A 19094-nucleotide genomic window follows, 5' to 3' on the forward strand; every position below is an offset into this window, starting at 1 on the left:
TATAACTTCTGTTTCATAATATCGATATTTTTAAATGTAGCTTAGAGAATAAGCTGCAAAATAAAGCTGCATAAAAAAGCCACAGATGCAAGTAAAATGTTTATTATCTTCAGAATTAAAAACTAGCCTTTTATATAAGATAATTTTATTCGTGAGGCTATACGAAATCGCTGATAAAAGATTTAATGAGACGATGCTTGAAGGTGCTGTAAACAATTACGTATTAAGTACATAAGTTTACATAAGATATGTCTAATATTATTCGTAATTTCATACCTCTGCAATTTTCAATGCATACTACTATTGAATTTCTCTTTAACATATTGCATGTGCATTAGCATGGCGAATAAGTATCTCAACGATGTTACATTATTGTTGTAGAGAATAAATTACTGTTACGTAAGACAATGATGCGGTGGAAAGCTATAATAATATGCTCCTTTATATATTTCTAATTTCAGAAACGGAATTAGTTCTAACACTTAGTTGATTGAATTAATAGCTTTAAGTTTTGCAAATTATGCAAAATTACGAAAAAATCGAATTTTCCATTAAAATCTTGTCGTAACTTTCGTTTTCAAATAATTTACATCTTCTTAATGCTATACGTATTACCGTGGCAAGACCTTCCAGCGATATTGCAAACATATTGCAGATAACCACTCTCAAACTTTTTATCATTCGATGCATTAAAAACAGTACTGTCTTTTGCGATGAAAATGGAGCGATGTATACCACAATACATTACATCTGAAGAATTCGAAAGATAGATTAGATATTGTATATAGAATTATACATAAAATTTGTGATTAATCTTGTATTTTTTTTTCATATACGATTCAATAGAAAGAGAGGGAGCTGTTATATGAATAATGCAACAATAAATATGATGTTTTAATTTGTATCAACATTTTTATTTACGTAATTCAAGATTTATATTTCCATTTTTATATGCTATTATACTTTTTATATGCTTTTAAGTTTAATTTCAACTAAATTCTACTACTGTTAAAATAAAAAAAAATGTGTTATAATTAAAGTTTTGCGATATACCCACGTTGCATTAAAAATATCGTCGCTATGATTGGTTACCGTTTGCCCGACATAATAATTGACAATGAACATATAAATAATATGACAACTTATGAGTGCAATAGTTTTAAACAATTCTGGTATGTCGTGTCTCGTAGATGGTAGAAGCTAGGAGCTGCAATGTTATTGCGCATCAATAACAATAAAATATTTTAGCATAACTTTCTAATATATATGTTGCACATATGTATATAAAATTTGCTTATACATATACTCACTTGAGCAAAATCATTGAGTATTGTACTTACACGATATAAATTAAGGCTTACGGAAGCAACGCCGATAATAATTAAAATAGCACATGGTATCGCAAAAGTTGACAAAACTAGATCAAAGAATCTTTAAAAAAAGGAAAAGAAAGATCTTCTTACATTGATAGAAAATAAGTATGCAATCTAATTAGTATTTGAGATAAATAGAATGTTATCTTAATTAAAATATAATATTAAAATAATTTAAACGTGCTATAAAAAATATTATTACGATAAAAATTATTTCATTCTGAAATTTGTGATAATCATTCTTTTGTGAAAAAATTAATTTTGCATATTACAGTGAATACAGTGTTTATTTTTTCACGCAGTTCGTTCAGTTTTCGTTAAAAGTTGTGTAATTCAGACTACACTTTTACTCTTATTTTGTTATTAATATCTAAATAATTTAGTGAACAAATCCGCGATCTAATAATCATTGTCTGTGATACTCGATTCATATTGAAATATTCAAGCAAATGTCATCGACACATCTACAATTTCGACTATTCTTTCTCTTATATACTTATACTTATTGTTACGAGTTCAATCTGATATGCACTTTAGAGTTCTCCTGTGCAAATCTATGGCATGTACTATCCTGTTGCAAATTATACGTTCTACTCGAGGACTAGAATGTTGCAGCATATTCTTGTCTAACACACGTTCTATGCGAAAGCTGAAAACTTTCCTTCGATCAATTAAACAATCAATTAATTTCACGGATTAATCATGATTAGATTTTCTCACCTGACAATTTTCAGCACTCCACAAGCATGTTGTGCATAAGCCATAATTATTGTTCCGGTAGCAACAATTGTGATGGCTCCTAGGCAAACCATAAGAACTTCGTGTAATAGTATAAGAAAGAAATATTTTTCACGATCGATAAAATATTCCGTTTTAATGTGGAGGTTACGTGGTCGAGATTTATTCAATGGCACAATAATATCAAGTGCAATTGGCCAGAACTCCGTAAAGATAAAGACAATCACACCGACCAAAAATGATACTATAAAATGTTAAAATAAAATAATCTTTCTAATAAGTTTTTTCCGTTAAGGCTCCTGCTGGCTCGCGAGCCAACTCCGCGTTGACAGTGGCGACCTGGCGACTTGGCAAAGCTGTGAACTATAAGACGTGAAAAATGACACGTCAAGAAGCAAAATTATCCTTGCGATTTACAGCGTTATTCTTCATTTTAGTGCAGTGTTTTTACATTTAAAATTATTGTGATAGTGTTAAAATATACCGAAGATATCCACTTTATTGTGATTTAATATGTGCAAGCAAATACTTATTTCAATTCGGCAGCTGTCAAACGGCTTGTTTTCGTTCTTGATTAGGCAACATTCACCTCGACAAATGTGGATTACTCATATAAAAGGGGAATTTTCGGTGTATTTTACAAATCTATTTTATCGTTCACAGATAGTATTTTATTAAAAAGCATTTTTATTTTAGTGTAAATCGCAAGAATTTTCATGATATATTTTCATGATTTTCTCGCTTCTGACGTCATCAATCCAAGATGGCTGCAGTGAGTGAACAGGAGCCTTAAATAGATTTCAAGAAAGTTAAATAAAATTCCTCAATATTTTTCCTTTTCTCACGCGTCATGGCATTCGTAAAAACATTCATGGAATAAGCATATTTTTCGATTATTTCGATTTCCTTCTTGTCATCTAAAGCATTCCAGTCATTTTGTATTTTGTCCATCAGTAACTTGACCTATAATCGCGATACTTAAGATCTTGAATATGTATAACTGTATTATACATATATGTGTATACATATGTATATGTATATTAATTAACAATATTAATTATTCTTGTTCAATATATATATTGTTGATATATAATGTTATTATGATTTGTTAAAAAACTCCATAAAAATTTTATTAATATTTTCAAATATATTGTTACAAATATATTAAAAATAACAATAATAGAAAAGATGTCAGTGCACTGTAAAGTACCAATTGTAGTGTTTTTGTGTGTTTTTCAACTACGTGCATAATTAAGACAGATATTTTAAGTATTTATATCTATATCCCCCTAATGACAGACAAAATTATAAATCCGAAACAAATTCTTATTAGAAATTTAGATCTGAGAAGATTAAATCAATATGTGAAATATAACTCACTTTTTTTAGCATTAATATAATAGGCATTGTACTTCACAATATAGATCAGAGTAGGCAAGATATGAGAAAGCACTCAGATCCATGTTATAGTTTGAAGTAAATATACACAACTGCAAATAATAACAAATTCCAAATTATTAACGATTCAGGTATGTAAATTTTTTGCCCGACACGTATTTGAATAAAAACGATTGATGCACCTGTGCAAATAAAAAGTAAAACAATATAGTGAGGATTAATATAGGTTTAATTTGTATGCGCTTTGCTGTCTGAGATGGCCACAGTCCAAGACTATCCAGAAGAAACATGTTAATCTTATAGTATCGTCTTCCAATGAAGTCCATTCTGCACTTTGACAGAAACACGACTATTATTCATGCGAGAGGGACTCGTTCTCTCTTCCTTAGAAACAATTACTTCTATAGAGTTTCTTTTTTTTATAAATGGCAATATCAAAATAATTGATAATGACCATAATTGAGCAATTTTCGCGACGCCCACGCCAAGTTGACGCCGTGTGGAAAGAACAAACGTGAAGTAAATTGCCATACGACAACGCGTTCTCTTTAATATTTAAATTCGTAGATATATTTGTTATATTATTTCGTTTAAAGTAGCGCAAGAGCGCAGCTGTGGTCATATTCCTCAGTTTATTTCAGTTCTTTATATACAGGAAGCTTCCTAGCTCCTCTAATTCTCATTTTTTAACAGCTCACTAGATACCGTAGTAATGTTTTATTATTATTTGTGGAATGCAATCTGATATTACTTGTTTAAAAGAAAATCAGAAATATTTAGTAATAAATGGTTATCAAGAGATGGAAACAACTTTTTTTTAAAGTTTCTAACATGAAACTGATGTTCTTTCTTTTTTACATTTGCAATAATTCTTTTGATATCTTAATGATTTTTCTAGTTTGAAGTTATAGGCATACAGGAAATCTTATATTACAAATTTTGTTTTATATGCTACATCATAATTTATCATTATTTTCATAGCTAACTGAATAAATTTCATAATTAGACTTAAATTGCAACTTGCTAATATTTCTCTATTTTATCAATTTAAATATTTTTGTTACAAAAATAGATGCTTAGCTAATCTTATTTTGTACATTTTAAACAATATTATTCTTTTTATTCTATTCTAATAAAATTACATTTTGTTGATATTAATAACATATTGGACTTATTAAAATCATTAAGATATATCTTTATTGTGATAATGCAATATTGTCAGCAGATAAGTTTCCATCAAAGAAGTGGCATTAATTACAACATCCGCCACTTCAAAACAGAACCGCTAGTTAATCGTCTCCGTGTTAAATTAATGCAAATCAGCTACAACTTTCTTTGTAATAACGCTGCACCTTACGAACGTATAGAATAAATTACCATGACGTAAGACAGTGACTAGCTAGTAGCTGGTAAACCGCAACATAAAGTGTTCACCTCGGATCGTTGCTCAAAGTTATATCGGATTACCAGTGCATGTATTTACACTACTTCGGATGATGGGATGAATATTATACTTCTGGAAGATGCTGTTTTTCACACTTTTCTGCAGCATGACGAGTATTACATCTGCACGTATAACAAAGTATATGCTTTTAAGAAACCTACACAATTGTCCAGGTTTGTTACCTAATTAGTTAAGTGTGCTATATAAAATTTACATTAATAAATGAGATATAACCGCCATTTCGGTTAATTCTTCTCTTCTTATCATATAATGACTATTAGAAAATGTTTATTAGACGCTCTTTCTCCAGTTGATTTATAGTATTTATATATAGATTAGTATGTTTTTAAAGATCCCTTTATTATTATTTTATACAGGAAATATGTCTCAGAGTTTAGATTTTTTTAAGAAAACTGTGAGCTGCTATATGTGACTGAATTTATAATCGTGACTTCTGATATTACTTAATAGAGCAAATTACTGTAAAATATGAGACTGACATACTAATAAGCTGAAACAAGACACTTATTTTTTATACACGGGGGAATAATTAAATTCTGATATCACAAAGAATTGAAATAATTAATTACTGTCGCAAAACCTTCCAACGATGGGACAAATATACTACCCACGGTCATGGCAGAACCTTTAATGGTTTGTTGCATCATGAATAATAATAACTTTTGCGCATGGAGTGGAGCATTATACCATTGTGAAACATATCTGTAAATATAAATACAATATAATTAGTATTGTGTTTATATAATTTGATATATAGTTCTTATATAGTTATTATAATATTAATAATAACAATATATAAATGAAATATATTGTATATTAAGATTTAAAAACTTGCATCTTTTATGTTTTAAATTTTATCTTTTTAAATCGCTAGTAAATGATTACACACATACTTAAAAATTTTTTTTCAATATTATTTCATATATAATATAAATAGCATATTAAATTTTTGCATTATTATGACAATGTATTCAAAATTTGTGTATCTATTAAAATTGACCTTACAAATTGCTTTACAAAATACTCACGTTTTGTGAAATACATCTGTGCTGTGATCTATTAATTTCTGGCTAGTGTAATTGCCGTAAAATATATAATAAATATGACCACAGACAAGTAACCCAGCGATAATACATTCTTCTAAATTGTTTAGATATTGTGCAGCTAAAAAGAACTGTGATAAGAAATTAGATATGCTTTATAATCTTACGCCGATTAATCGTACGTACACGGAGAGAATTTTCTCTTAAAATTTACCCTGAAATCATGATAGTTGTGGGACAACATGTACCACCAAGAATTTTATGTGAGCTATTCTGATTAATATCCACCATAATAAGAAATATTAATATCTATTTCATTAAAATATAAAATATATTTGATTAATTTTACTAAAATATATCTAGGAAATTTCAATAATTTTTCAAAATTTACCAATCTGCATGGTAATTTTTATCACGTTGTTTGTAAAATGTCTTTTGTACATTTTAAAAATTCCTTGGTTGCCAAGTTGTCCCAAGTTTGTAGTGAATTTAAGGGTAAAATATAACAAAAAATTCTCTCCGTGTACAGTATACAAATAGAGTAACAAACTTACACGAAGTAAATTAACAGTGAAAGAAGTAACTCCCAAGCCAACTAAGAAAAAATATGAAATAACAAAGCCGGATCTTAAAAACTCGATGAATCTTGAATAAAACAAAAACTCTGGTAACAGATTGTATTGAGATTTAATTATATTTATACTAATTATATTGATAAAATAATACATTGATTTCTTATTATAATATATTAATTCTTAAAAATAAATTATATTTTCCGCTTAGTGTTACTTGAAATTAATGTTAATTAAAACGTAAGATATATTTAATCAATTAAATGTATGTTTGTCACAAAAAATGATACACTAAAGAATATCATGCCATAAAACAAATGCAAGTTTTCGAAAGATACTGACTGTGTAGCTCTCCTATGAATGTGAACGGCGTTTATTATTTTTGTACAATGTGAACAACATTTTTGTGATGTCATCATGTCCAATACCTCATCAAATGCATGTTCTATTCTGTAACTAAAAAAATCTGATGTGCAACAAGCTAACTTCTTTTACTATATATATAAAACACGCTAATTTTATATCTAAAATGTCGCAAAGCGTTATTAATGAATACTAATAAATAAAACCCTTTAAAAAAATTTTTACTTTTTTATTAAAAATTTTTAATGTTATTGTACAATACTATTGTATATAAAAATAATTTTATTGCAAAAACATATGGTTTAATTTAAAGTTTACCTGGAGATTTCAAACATTCCTATGGCATGTCGCACATACGCTAGAAGTAAAGACTCGGTAGAAATCATAATAGTGAATCCTACAAGAGCTATTATGTCGAAATGCAATAAAATCGGAAGATAATATTCCTGTTGATCGACAAAGTATTCTACAGTTAGTGGTATGTTATGCAGCCGTGATTCGTTTCGCGGTGCTACGATATCGAGAAAATTTGGTATAAATTGACTCAACATATACAAAAAGAAACCGGAGTACATGGTCACTGAAAATATGTGAATAAATACATGGTGAGTAAATTCCCTATATATTTCTTATAGATATTAATTAACTATGTAATTTTAAATAATTTGATAGAATGAATAAAGCTGTCGAAAATATTTCAGATTAGTGCGAAGTATAATAAAGAACGTTTATCTCACGTGCAAATAATAATGTATACAATCGTCCAAAATTGGAATGTTTCTTTATAATGTCAAGCTCGGCATCAGTTTTTAACAAATTCCAATCGCTTATAACACTCTCCATAAGACTTTTTACCTGTAGATTTTTTTTAAGACTTTATTAATGTAATCCAAAATAACAAGCGACATGGCCGATTAAAGATGCATTTGTACAAATTTTATATCATTTTGTATTAATAAATCTCATAATTGCTGTTGACTTACTGTTTCACTACCAAAGCAAAAAGAAATATACTTTAAGACAAACACCATGCAAGGTACTGCAAATGACAGAACCTTAAGAAGAAGATCCAGACTGTACTCAGTTGTGAAAAATTTCATAAACTAAAAATAATTATTGTTACACCAAAGTTAAACTTGTTAAATCTTAATAATCTACATAGACCCAGAAATATGTTGACAAAATAAGAAAAACATTGATAAAAATACATTGGCTTATGTATGTAGTATAATATATGAGTCATCATATCACATATAAAAATGCATTTTTACTAAGCGTTTCTACTAAATTACATTAAATGTATTTAATATAAATATGTATATATTTTATTAATTAATTTCCTTCAATAATGATAGAATTTAATAATTAAAATTCTAACTTTAATAATTAAAATTAAAATAATAAGTTAATACAATATAAGCATTGCGTAGATCTAAATATTTATGTGATTGATGCTATATTGATACTTAAAACTTATTTACCTGAATAATGATAGAAGATGCAAGAACAATAGAAGAAATTACCAATTGAATTTTTTTCATTTTCAAATTTTGATATGGCCACAAACCGATTGAAGACAAAAGAATACGATGTATGTTATAATAGTAATGTATGTTACCTACAAGGTCCATATTCGTTCAATAGGCGAGAACGTTTATTCATTCTCCACTCAAAATGAATTTTTATGATCATTCATATCACGTTTAAGTCTTTAGACTTTATCAGAATTTCTACAATTGATATCGAATTGCAGTTATTGTTCAAAATTGCAACGCTATTAAAAAAGGTATAGCATCTTTATTTTCTCTTCTTTTATTGAATTTCCTCAATAATATAAGTTCGCTTTTATAGTGTTTAAAGGCAGAGAGAAGGGAAGTTGCAATTATTTAAATTACTCAAATTACGGATTCCGTGGTCTGAGGCGACGAATATAGCGATGTTCTTTTCCTCCAATAAACTAACGCAAGCGCAGTAGCGAATGGAACATCTATGCCGGCGAAACGCGATACATTCGCATGTAATTTGTTTTGAGGACAACATCTTTTCTTATAGCTCGATTTAATTCTAAAACCTGGCGGAATCATTAATAAGAATGTAAGGTGTATGAAGTGAAGTGCGCTTTATTTGTTCTGAAAGAAGTGGCATATAATAATATATTTGCTTTTTAATCGCAAATTATCTAACAGCTAATTTTAATTTTCATGTATAGCTGTCATTTTTAATATACAGAAACTGGATCACAGAAATAATTTTATTTCAGATAGACCAATATAATTTTAAAACTTTTATCTTATTTCTGCAGTGTATTTGACAGATGTCTTTGTCTAAATTATTGCATAAGTGTAAGTTAATGGTTCTACATTATTAACGCGGAATTTAAATATTTTTCTTTATTTAGTCATCGCACAAAGTACACAATACCGTATAAAATAAAGCATTAATGTATTTAACATCTAAAAAAATAACTTAATAATAAGAAAATTACCTACACAATAAATGGATATAATTAGAAACGCAATCAGATTTAATATATTTTTGTTAACTTCTTCTATCTAACGCGCGACACATGCCATATATACAATATATGCCACAAACATTATTTATATTCCAAGAATATCGTTACTTCTATATATAGATAAGAAAAATAAACATGTGCATAAAAAAATAGGGTAAATAATAGAAAATTACCTTCTTTTGTTCACAATGTATAAATTATTATATGTAGAATATATCCTTCACACAATAGAAATCATATTTATATTTATTTATATTCACATTTAAGTGTAGCCCATAAGAGTAATAGGCAAATATAAAAAGGTCATTAAATCCACGTTTTGTGTGTATAATAAGTTTTGAATTGATATAATGCTATTTTTATATTACATTCTGATGTTTTCAAAGTTATTCCATTTTAATGTAAATTTTTATTACTTAATGCAATAGTAATATTAAACTACATATGGTATAATTAAAGCATATAGCAAAATTAAAAGAGATATTACGAGCGCAAATTATTTATTAATATGTATATAATATTTAATATAAATAAAGAACAGTCTATTGAATTAACAACATATAAACATTGAAATTCCCACCTTGATATTCTTGATTTGCAAAACGTTCTAAAAGTAACTATTTCATCTTCGAATAGGAGAAATTACTATATCAGCCACTACGTTTCCACTCCTTTTACAAGTTTCATTGTTGCACAGAATAAAGTATTGTGAAATAAGATAGCGACATGCTCACAAGCTGAGAAAATAAATTTATTATTTTAGGGCAAACTTAGAAGTGAGATTTATTTTCATATCCACGACACAAGTTACCGTAGTAAATTGTTCCAGTGACACACAATACAGGTTAGCCATGACCCATTTGCAGGATTTCATGCTTCTTTGCATCATGAACAATAATAATTTTTGCGTTGGCACGGACGTCATATACCATTGTGTATCGTATCTAGAAATTTTCATAATATTCAATGCACTTCTCTGTACTAGAAAAAAAGCTGTTCAACCCATTGCGCCTTGCAATATTTAAAATTAATAAGGACATTTCTACCAATTTTCAAAATTGGTAGAAATGTCCTTATTAATTTTAAATATTTGTTTAGTAACTTCACTAAATCTTTATATTTGCCAAGAATATAATTAATAATAGCATTTATAATAAAGTTTAAAATTTTGACATATTATAAAAAAATAATTCTATTTTGAAATATTAAAATTACATATATGTATATAACATTGACAGAAATGGATCATTTGAATCATTAATTTATCGACAATACTCACGCTTTTCTAAAAATTTCATTGCTATTATCTATAACTTTCTGTCCCATATAATTACCTATAAACATATAATAAAAATGACCGGTTACAAACATCGCAAACGGTACAAGATCGTTCTTTTGATCTGGTAGAGTGGCAACTTGAAAAAGCTGAAACGATAATATCAAAAGAATTTTATATTAACATTCTCTATGATGCTAATCTGATATTGAATAGATATAATGAAAGTATTTTTTATTAAAATATGTTAACATACGACTAATTTGCGCAAATCAATAAATTTATTTTTTACTTACACGAAATAAATTTATGCTCAAAGAAGCAACGCCCAGAACAATTAGAATAAAATAGGATAGCGTAAATGTAGATGTAAAATATTCAAAAAATCTTGAAAAAAAAAAGAAATTTTATCATGTCATTAAAAATATTTTTAACAAATATTTGCGAAATTTTATAACACAGTACAATTGCTGTGTTATGTAAAATCGTAATAAATTAATTAAAATTATGAAAATAAATGAAGATACCTGTAACAATGGAAAACAATCAAAAAATTTATAAATTAATAAATAAAATGTTAAAAATTTTTATACAAAAATGTTTTCTTACTTTAATTAATTAGTAAAATCTGATTTAAAAACTTCTTTAAAATAATAAAAAAAGAGACAATTAATTATGAAAAAATCAAAACAACTCTAATATTGTTAATGAAAAAGTAGTAGATTACCAACTCGAAAGCTCTTTGATGAATTTCTATAGCATTAATTAGTTTCATATAAATCGTATTTTCTCTATTCAATCTTAATAATACGCTCTTATCCAATGCACACGTTATTCGATAACTATAATAAATGCAAAGTAATCAATAATCATATGTAATTATATATATACTAGAGTGATTCTTTTTGTTCACACTTAAATCTTCATTATACAACATATCTTACCTAACTATTTCAAACATGCCACAAATATGATAAATATATGCAAAAGTCAATGTTTCTGTAGATACAACTGTTACAATTCCGATAATAAGTGTTGTAGCCATATGCAATAATATAAGATAAAAGTATTTTTGTTCATCAAGAAAATATTCCACTAGGAACGGAAGATTTCGCGCGCGTGATTCATTTAATGGTGCCACAATGTCAAGAATATCCGGCAAAAACGGCAATGAAACATAACCAACAGTAGCGGGATAAGCTACGCCTGAAATCACAAAGTACATGAAGAGCTAGCCTATAAGAAATTACAAACAAACGTCATTCTTAAAAAAATATGTCTATTTCGTATAATTTATATTTTTTTGGTTCGATATCCTACCTACAAATGCGTACATATATCTTCTTGCGGTCTTGGCATATTTCCGTATTATCTCGATTTCTTCTTCGTCTTGTAACGCATTCCAATCAATTTGAATACGTTCCATTAATTCTTTAATCTGCTTCATGCGTTAAGTTTATTGTCAAAAAAACTCAAATAATGAAACAGCAAATCATGTAACATCTTACCTTTTGAGATTGTATATAGAACGTACTATATTTTAAAAGATAAACTATGGAAGGAATAGCGAACGACAGATCATTTAACACAAACTCGAGATTGTATTCCATTGTAAATAGTTTTAACAACTGAAACCATAAGTTGTGTACATATTGTCAAGCTAGCAAAACAGTTTCCTTTTTTATCATTCAACAAAAGTGCATGTTCGTTTGCACAAAAATTATAAAGAATTACTTTTAATAATAACATAACTCTTCAGATATTTTTATTAAGCTTTAAAATAGTTAATTTATGTATGTAAATTTTTATTAATATTTTCATCACAATTAAAAAGAATATTCTTATTTATCTGAAAAATCTTTACATACATTTAAAAATAGCTAATAGCATTTTTACATTGCAAGTGGCGTTCAAAAATAAAGCTTTTTATTTTTTTAAGTTTTATAACTAATACTTTACACAAGTGCCATTGCGAAAATATTATAGTTGAAAAAATGTGAAATAAAGGGAGCTTTCCAGCAAGCGGCACAAGTCGATACAAACGTCGTTCTATCTTTCTTTTTTGGCAATGAGTAACAAAGACAAAACGACACTTGTATCGCTTGCTGAAAAGCTCCCAATGTCAAGCAAATAAATTATAAATGTGAGTCGTCTAAGGTGACGTATTATTATAAAACATAGAGATATATAAGATTATAATCTAATAAAATACTGAGTATTTATTTCATCTATATTTATATAGTGTGAATTTTTTTGTAAATTATATACCTGAGCAGTTATCAAAAATAGAATCGTAAAGATACAGAAAATCGCGTAAATTCGCTTAAAGAATGAGTCACCATATGGCCATAGACCGAGTGATAATAAAAAAAATCGATATAGTTTATAGTAGTGATATCCAAGAAATTCCATTCCTTTTAGAGAAGTTCGTCGCGTGTGCGTGTTCAAAGTGCTTTGGTCTCTTTCACTTCACCATTCAACAGTACACTTTATTAGATACTATTTTTCCTTTTGGGAGAACTTTCCTCTATAGTTCCAGATATGATCTAATATCGCAAATTCCAATTTAATGTAATAGCTATAATGTAAGGCGAGAAAAATAATGGACAAAATAAAGGCAATGATCGCAGCATGAGAAAAGTTGCCGGTGCTCGCAATTATGTAAATTATACTTTTATTATTCTATAGACTTTTGTCAAAGTGCTTCTTGAATTATTCTATTTTATTTATTTGTTACCTACGCAAGCGCAGTTACAGTTGCGCTCCATTTCACTTAGTCTGTCTGTTAGTATTATTCTGTTTGTCGTGCATTACGTTTCGTAATTTTATCCATACAAGATACAAGATAGAGCTCTGTATTAGCACATTGTATTATGTTAAAATTTATAAAATAACGTAAATTATGAATATTTAAAATTAAATTATGATTAATACAATTTTGACATCTTATGGAAATAGAAGTGAAGTAATGAAGAAATAAAGTAATTGCAAGAAACAACAGATTCACATTTATATTATTCGGTATGTAGAAGACAAACAATATTTTGTGATGCCTTATAATTTTGTGAAATTACAAAACTGTGTAATTATACAGCCTTTCGGATTGTATCATACATTACTATTAATTAAAAAGTTTCTTTCTTTGTATAATAATATTGACTGTAAACAATTGTTCGTTTACAACATCATCGCATTGAATAAAGTACCATAAAATAAGACACGGATGAACTCATAGTCTAGAACAAGAAGAGTATCCGCAAAAGAGAGTATAACACATATATGACGAAAGATAATACCATATGTTAAAAAACAAAAAAATAATATTACCGTGGCAAAACCTTCCAGTGATGCGACATAGATACCACCTACGAGTAACATACAATTTTTCGAACTTCTTTGCATTACAAATAATATCAATTTCTGCGAATGCAACGGCATCATATACCACTTAGAATTATATCTAAAAATATAATAACGATATATAACTGTTAATTAATTATTGTTTTATAATAGTTATTAACGTATATGTATATATATATATATATATATATATATTAGGGTGATTCAAAAAAACCTTCTTTTTTTATTTTTCGCGATACACCCCAAAATATCAAAGCTTACCTAAAAAAAGAATTTTCCTCAAAAGGGGAGCAAAACCGAACAAGTTTTAGAGGTCGCTACCAGCGATTTTCAATATTTTCGATTAAAAAATCGGTTTTTTTTTCAAATATTCAAAATTGCATAACTTTTCGAGTTTTAATGATAGAGGCATGAAATTTTCAGGGAATCTTCGTCAATTTATGTAGTTTATAAATATTGAGTTAAAAAATTTATTTTTGGAAACAATTTTTTTACGTTTTTTTTGTTTATAATAAAAAAATAATTGTCTATAACTAATAGGCGCCAGCGATCTGGGACTTGGTTTTGATTTTAAATTACATCTAGGTAATCCAAAAACACATTTCAATAATCAAATGCTTGAACATCGGTGAATTTGTTGCTAAAAATTTGTTTTAACAACAAATTCAAAAAACCACGTTACCCGTAATGTAGAAATAACGCATGTCATAATCTTTATTTAGGTGTCTGTATTGCATTCCAACTTTTGTTGTCAAATTTAAGTTGATAGAATAATAAATTATCCAAATGCTACATATTCAATAATTGTTTTTTTACTGCGACTCATATTTGTAAAATGTTTTTTTTACTTGGACAAAGGCACAAAAAGTATTTTTACTTGGAGTCGTAAAGCATCGAAAAAATATCCCAAACTTAAACAAAAAAACAATTATTAATGCTATTGAGAAAAATTAAAGCGTAAGGGCCCGTTCCCTAAAATGCGAAAAACTTATAACCGTGTAACATGAAACAATTAATGTGCTATAAGTTTTTTGATCGAAACTGTAAGATGTACTTATTGTTCTTTGAAAATAAAATTATTATGACAAATTACAAAAAAAGTAACATTGTTATTGATCTATCCATTTTACAAATATGAGTCGCAGTAAAAAAACAATTATTGAATATGTAGCATTTGGATAATTTATTATTCTATCAATTTAAATTTGACAACAAAAGTTGGAATGCAATACAGACACCTAAATAAAGATTATGAAATGCGTTATTTCTACATTACGGGTAACGTGGTTTTTTGAATTTGTTGTTAAAACAAATTTTTAGCAACAAATTCACCGATGTTCAAGCATTTGATTATTGAAATGTGTTTTTGGATTACCTAGATGTAATTTAAAATCAAAACCAAGTCACAGATCGCTGGCGCCTATTAGTTATAGACAATTATTTTTTTATTATAAACAAAAGAAACGTAAAAAAATTGTTTCCGAAAATAAATTTTTTAACTCAATATTCATAAACTACATGAATTGACGAAGATTCCCTGAAAATTTCATGCCTCTATCATTAAAACTCGAAAAGTTATGCAATTTTGAATATTTGAAAAAAAAACTGATTTTTTAATCGAAAATATTGAAAATCGCTGGTAGCGACCTCTAAAACTTGTTCGATTTTGCTCCCCTTTTGAGGAAAATTCTTTTTTTAGGTAAGCTTTGATATTTTGGGGTGTATCGCGAAAAATAAAAAAAGAAGGTTTTTTTGAATCACCCTAATATATATATTATATATATATATATATATAATCATTATATTAATACAGTCATTAACATGGTATTATTAAAAATATAGTGAAATTAAAATTTTAATACATACATACATTACAATTTTTATTTTTTTGCAAAAATTTGATAGTTATAATTATACAGCAATATGAATATATTTTTATTGTATACACAAATCAAATAAAGAAAATATTATTAAATAAAGAAAAAATATATATTGCATACTTACGGATTTGCAAATAATCATATTATACCTTTGTTTATGTTAAGAACAGTTTTGCATATTAAGATAGCTATAATAGCACGACTAATTTTTATTATAAAAACTTTATAATATCATAATTTATAATAAAAACTTTTGTGCGCAGTGTTGTATAAACGAAAAGTGTAGCACTTTCGTGCACAGTGCAAAAAGAATTATAAAATAATTCAAATAATGGGTTCAATAAATATCGATCTTCAACAACTTACATTCTTGATAAAAAATCATTGCTATGATTCAACACTTTTTGTCCCGAATAATTGACAAAAGAGAAATAAAATAAGTGAATAAATACATTTGTTATGGGAATGATATTTTCAACAATTCCCTTTGCAGTTACAGCCTAAAAAATTTAAAAAAATCTCAAATCTCTGCACAAGAAAAAATACTTTGTCAATTATATATTTATATTAGTACCGAAAAAAAATAAAGCTTTTAATATACATATGTTTTTATAATTTTTATTCCATTAATGGAAATTATAATCAAATGCGCAATATCTTACTCACGCGACACAGACTAACAGTTAAAGATGCTATGCCGAGCATAAGTAGGAAAAAATACATTCTTACAAAAGTATTCTTCATGAATTCGAAAAACCTTTAACAATGAGAAAAAAGCATTATGTGGATCACTCAAGGATATTACGAGGTTATTACACTGTTTAACCAGTTTCGAAACAGAATAGATGAATACATCGTAGGATGAACATATCACGAAAATCCGCGAAAAAATTACCACACAAGCTTAAGTTTGAAGAAACGTATAAATGATATTTAAATCCTGAATAATGCGATGAGAAACTACCGACTCGATAGCTCGTCTGTGAATGTCGACGGCACTGATTATTCTAGCGCAAGCTACGCAACGTCTTTCAGAAACTGAATTGCCTCTTTTATGATCGTCCAGAACATGTTCAATACGGTAGCTGAAAGAATAAAATTATCTTAACAAAAAGAAGAATTATATCATTCAGCACAATGACTACAGATTACAAAATGTAATCTACTCTTAAAACGCTTTATGAGCAAAAATAAAAAAATACGACACAAATATTTTTCGAAGTTCCACACGTGTGCACTGCAGTTTCAAAAAAATCGGCGTGTGACACTTGGGTAGTGTTACTTGTCAGATATATTTAAAAAATATGTATATCTTAGAATGTATATATTAATTCGTTACATATCATTTTCTTACCTAGCTATTTCAAACATTCCACATGCATGCTGTATGAATGCTACGTATATAGATGTGGTAGACATTAGTGTAATTTGAAGAATAAAAAAGCCCACGGAAAAATGTAGAAGAGTAGGATAAAAGTATTCATCGCTGTCAACAAAGTATTCCACTAAAATCAGCAGGTGACGTGGACGGGACTGGTTAAGCGGCGCCACAAGATCAAGAAGATTTGGTATAAAATGTACACAAACGAAGAATATCGGAATGCTATACGTCATTACTGTAATTATTAACACGAGATTAATATTGATTATATTGCATGAAGATAAAAAGTTAAAAACTTGAACATAAATTCAAAGTCAATAATGCAAGTAACGATTGAGATGATTAAACAAATCGTTCTTAGCACATATAGTGAGGAACAAATAATTTTCTTTAATTTTAATTAATTAAATTAGTTAATTTCTGAGACAATTAACTTTATATTCGTAAAAAATTGTGATAAAAACTATACAAACTTTGGAAATTTAATTGCTTTATAAGTTTAAAATATAAGTTTAAAATATTATTTATATAATATTAATATATTTCACACACTTGTGATATAGCGTAATAAAGTTTCACCAATCTTACGTGCAAATAGTAGTGCGTAAAATGCTCCAATATAAGTATATTTCTTAATTATTTCATATTCCATTTCATTTTTTAATGTATTCCAATCGTACTTTATCATTTCCATTATCTTTTTTATCTACAATTGCGCACAATATACGTAACTTTTATATTTATAACATAATGCTTAGCTCTTAAATTACCGCATTCATTTATTTTAAGCATTATACCGCAATCTTTTTAAAGAATATACAATTAATTTATTTCAAAATATATTAATGGATATCCTATCATGATAATTTAATTACGTTACTATATAAGAACTTGACTATTTGTTAACAGTTATGCAAAGATAAATTTATTTAAAGTAAATTGAAAAAAAATTATTGTAATGTTTATTGTAATCTTCCTATTCTGTGTATTCGCTTATAGTTTTTTAAAAATTTAAGATAAAATTATAGATAAATTCAAGTACAGTTTTCAAAATAATATGTCGAATAATATCGTGGTGAGTGTGACTTACCGATTTCATTTTCACGCAATATGTAACATATTTCAGGATGACAATGAAACAAGGAATCGTACATGATAAAATTTCAAGAAGATGATCCAAATTGTATTCATATGTGGCAAATGTAAATAACTGAAAGTTGCTCGATATAAAATATAATCTTACATTATAGACAATAGAAAGCAAAATTAAAATATAATATGGCTATTATATAGTTGTAGTTATCCTTATCTATTTATCAATAATAATATTTGATGATACCTGAATTATTATGAGAGATACAAAATAAAGTAGACAAGAAATTCTTTGAATTGGGATATGCCATGCATTTTGATACGGCCATAGTCCGATAGTGGATAACATCACCCGATTAAGTGTATAATACCGACCACCATCGAAGTCCATTTCTGTGAGACAACTGAGAGCATATTTTCAGCGGCAACCAAGAGGGAAAAAAAGATAATTACAGCTGTTTCATTATGCATGACATTATTGCAGCGCGACAAAAAGATAGGGGAATTTACTTATACAAGTCAAGGGGTGAAATAGCTGTGACGATTAGGGTGGCGCATTACCGTGAAATAGTAGTAAGTAATATAAATTATATAAATTGCTTAGATCGCATCCGCCCTTCTTTTGTAAAGCCACTATA

The 19094-nt window shown here is 27.6% G+C and overlaps 1 protein-coding gene, 1 long non-coding RNA gene and 2 pseudogenes across 2 annotated transcripts in view; 1 reads left to right on the plus strand and 3 right to left on the minus strand.

Moving 5' to 3' along the window:
- The window catches only part of LOC139778816 (uncharacterized), a 72377-nt gene that overhangs the window by 38367 nt on the left and 14916 nt on the right, over positions 1–19094 (plus strand). The gene's annotated exons all lie outside the window — the stretch shown is intronic.
- Positions 1–19094, minus strand: part of LOC139778809 (mannosyl-oligosaccharide 1,2-alpha-mannosidase IB-like) — a 50253-nt gene that overhangs the window by 6494 nt on the left and 24665 nt on the right. The gene's annotated exons all lie outside the window — the stretch shown is intronic.
- LOC139778823 (uncharacterized) lies at positions 1814–5061 on the minus strand (annotated as a pseudogene).
- Positions 5293–18847, minus strand: LOC139778820 (uncharacterized; annotated as a pseudogene).

Source organism: Temnothorax nylanderi, unplaced genomic scaffold, assembly GCF_030848795.1.
Source record: "Temnothorax nylanderi isolate EJ_2023f unplaced genomic scaffold, tnyl_v1.0 TNYL_tig0197_pilon, whole genome shotgun sequence".
NCBI classification, from domain to species: domain Eukaryota; kingdom Metazoa; phylum Arthropoda; class Insecta; order Hymenoptera; family Formicidae; genus Temnothorax; species Temnothorax nylanderi.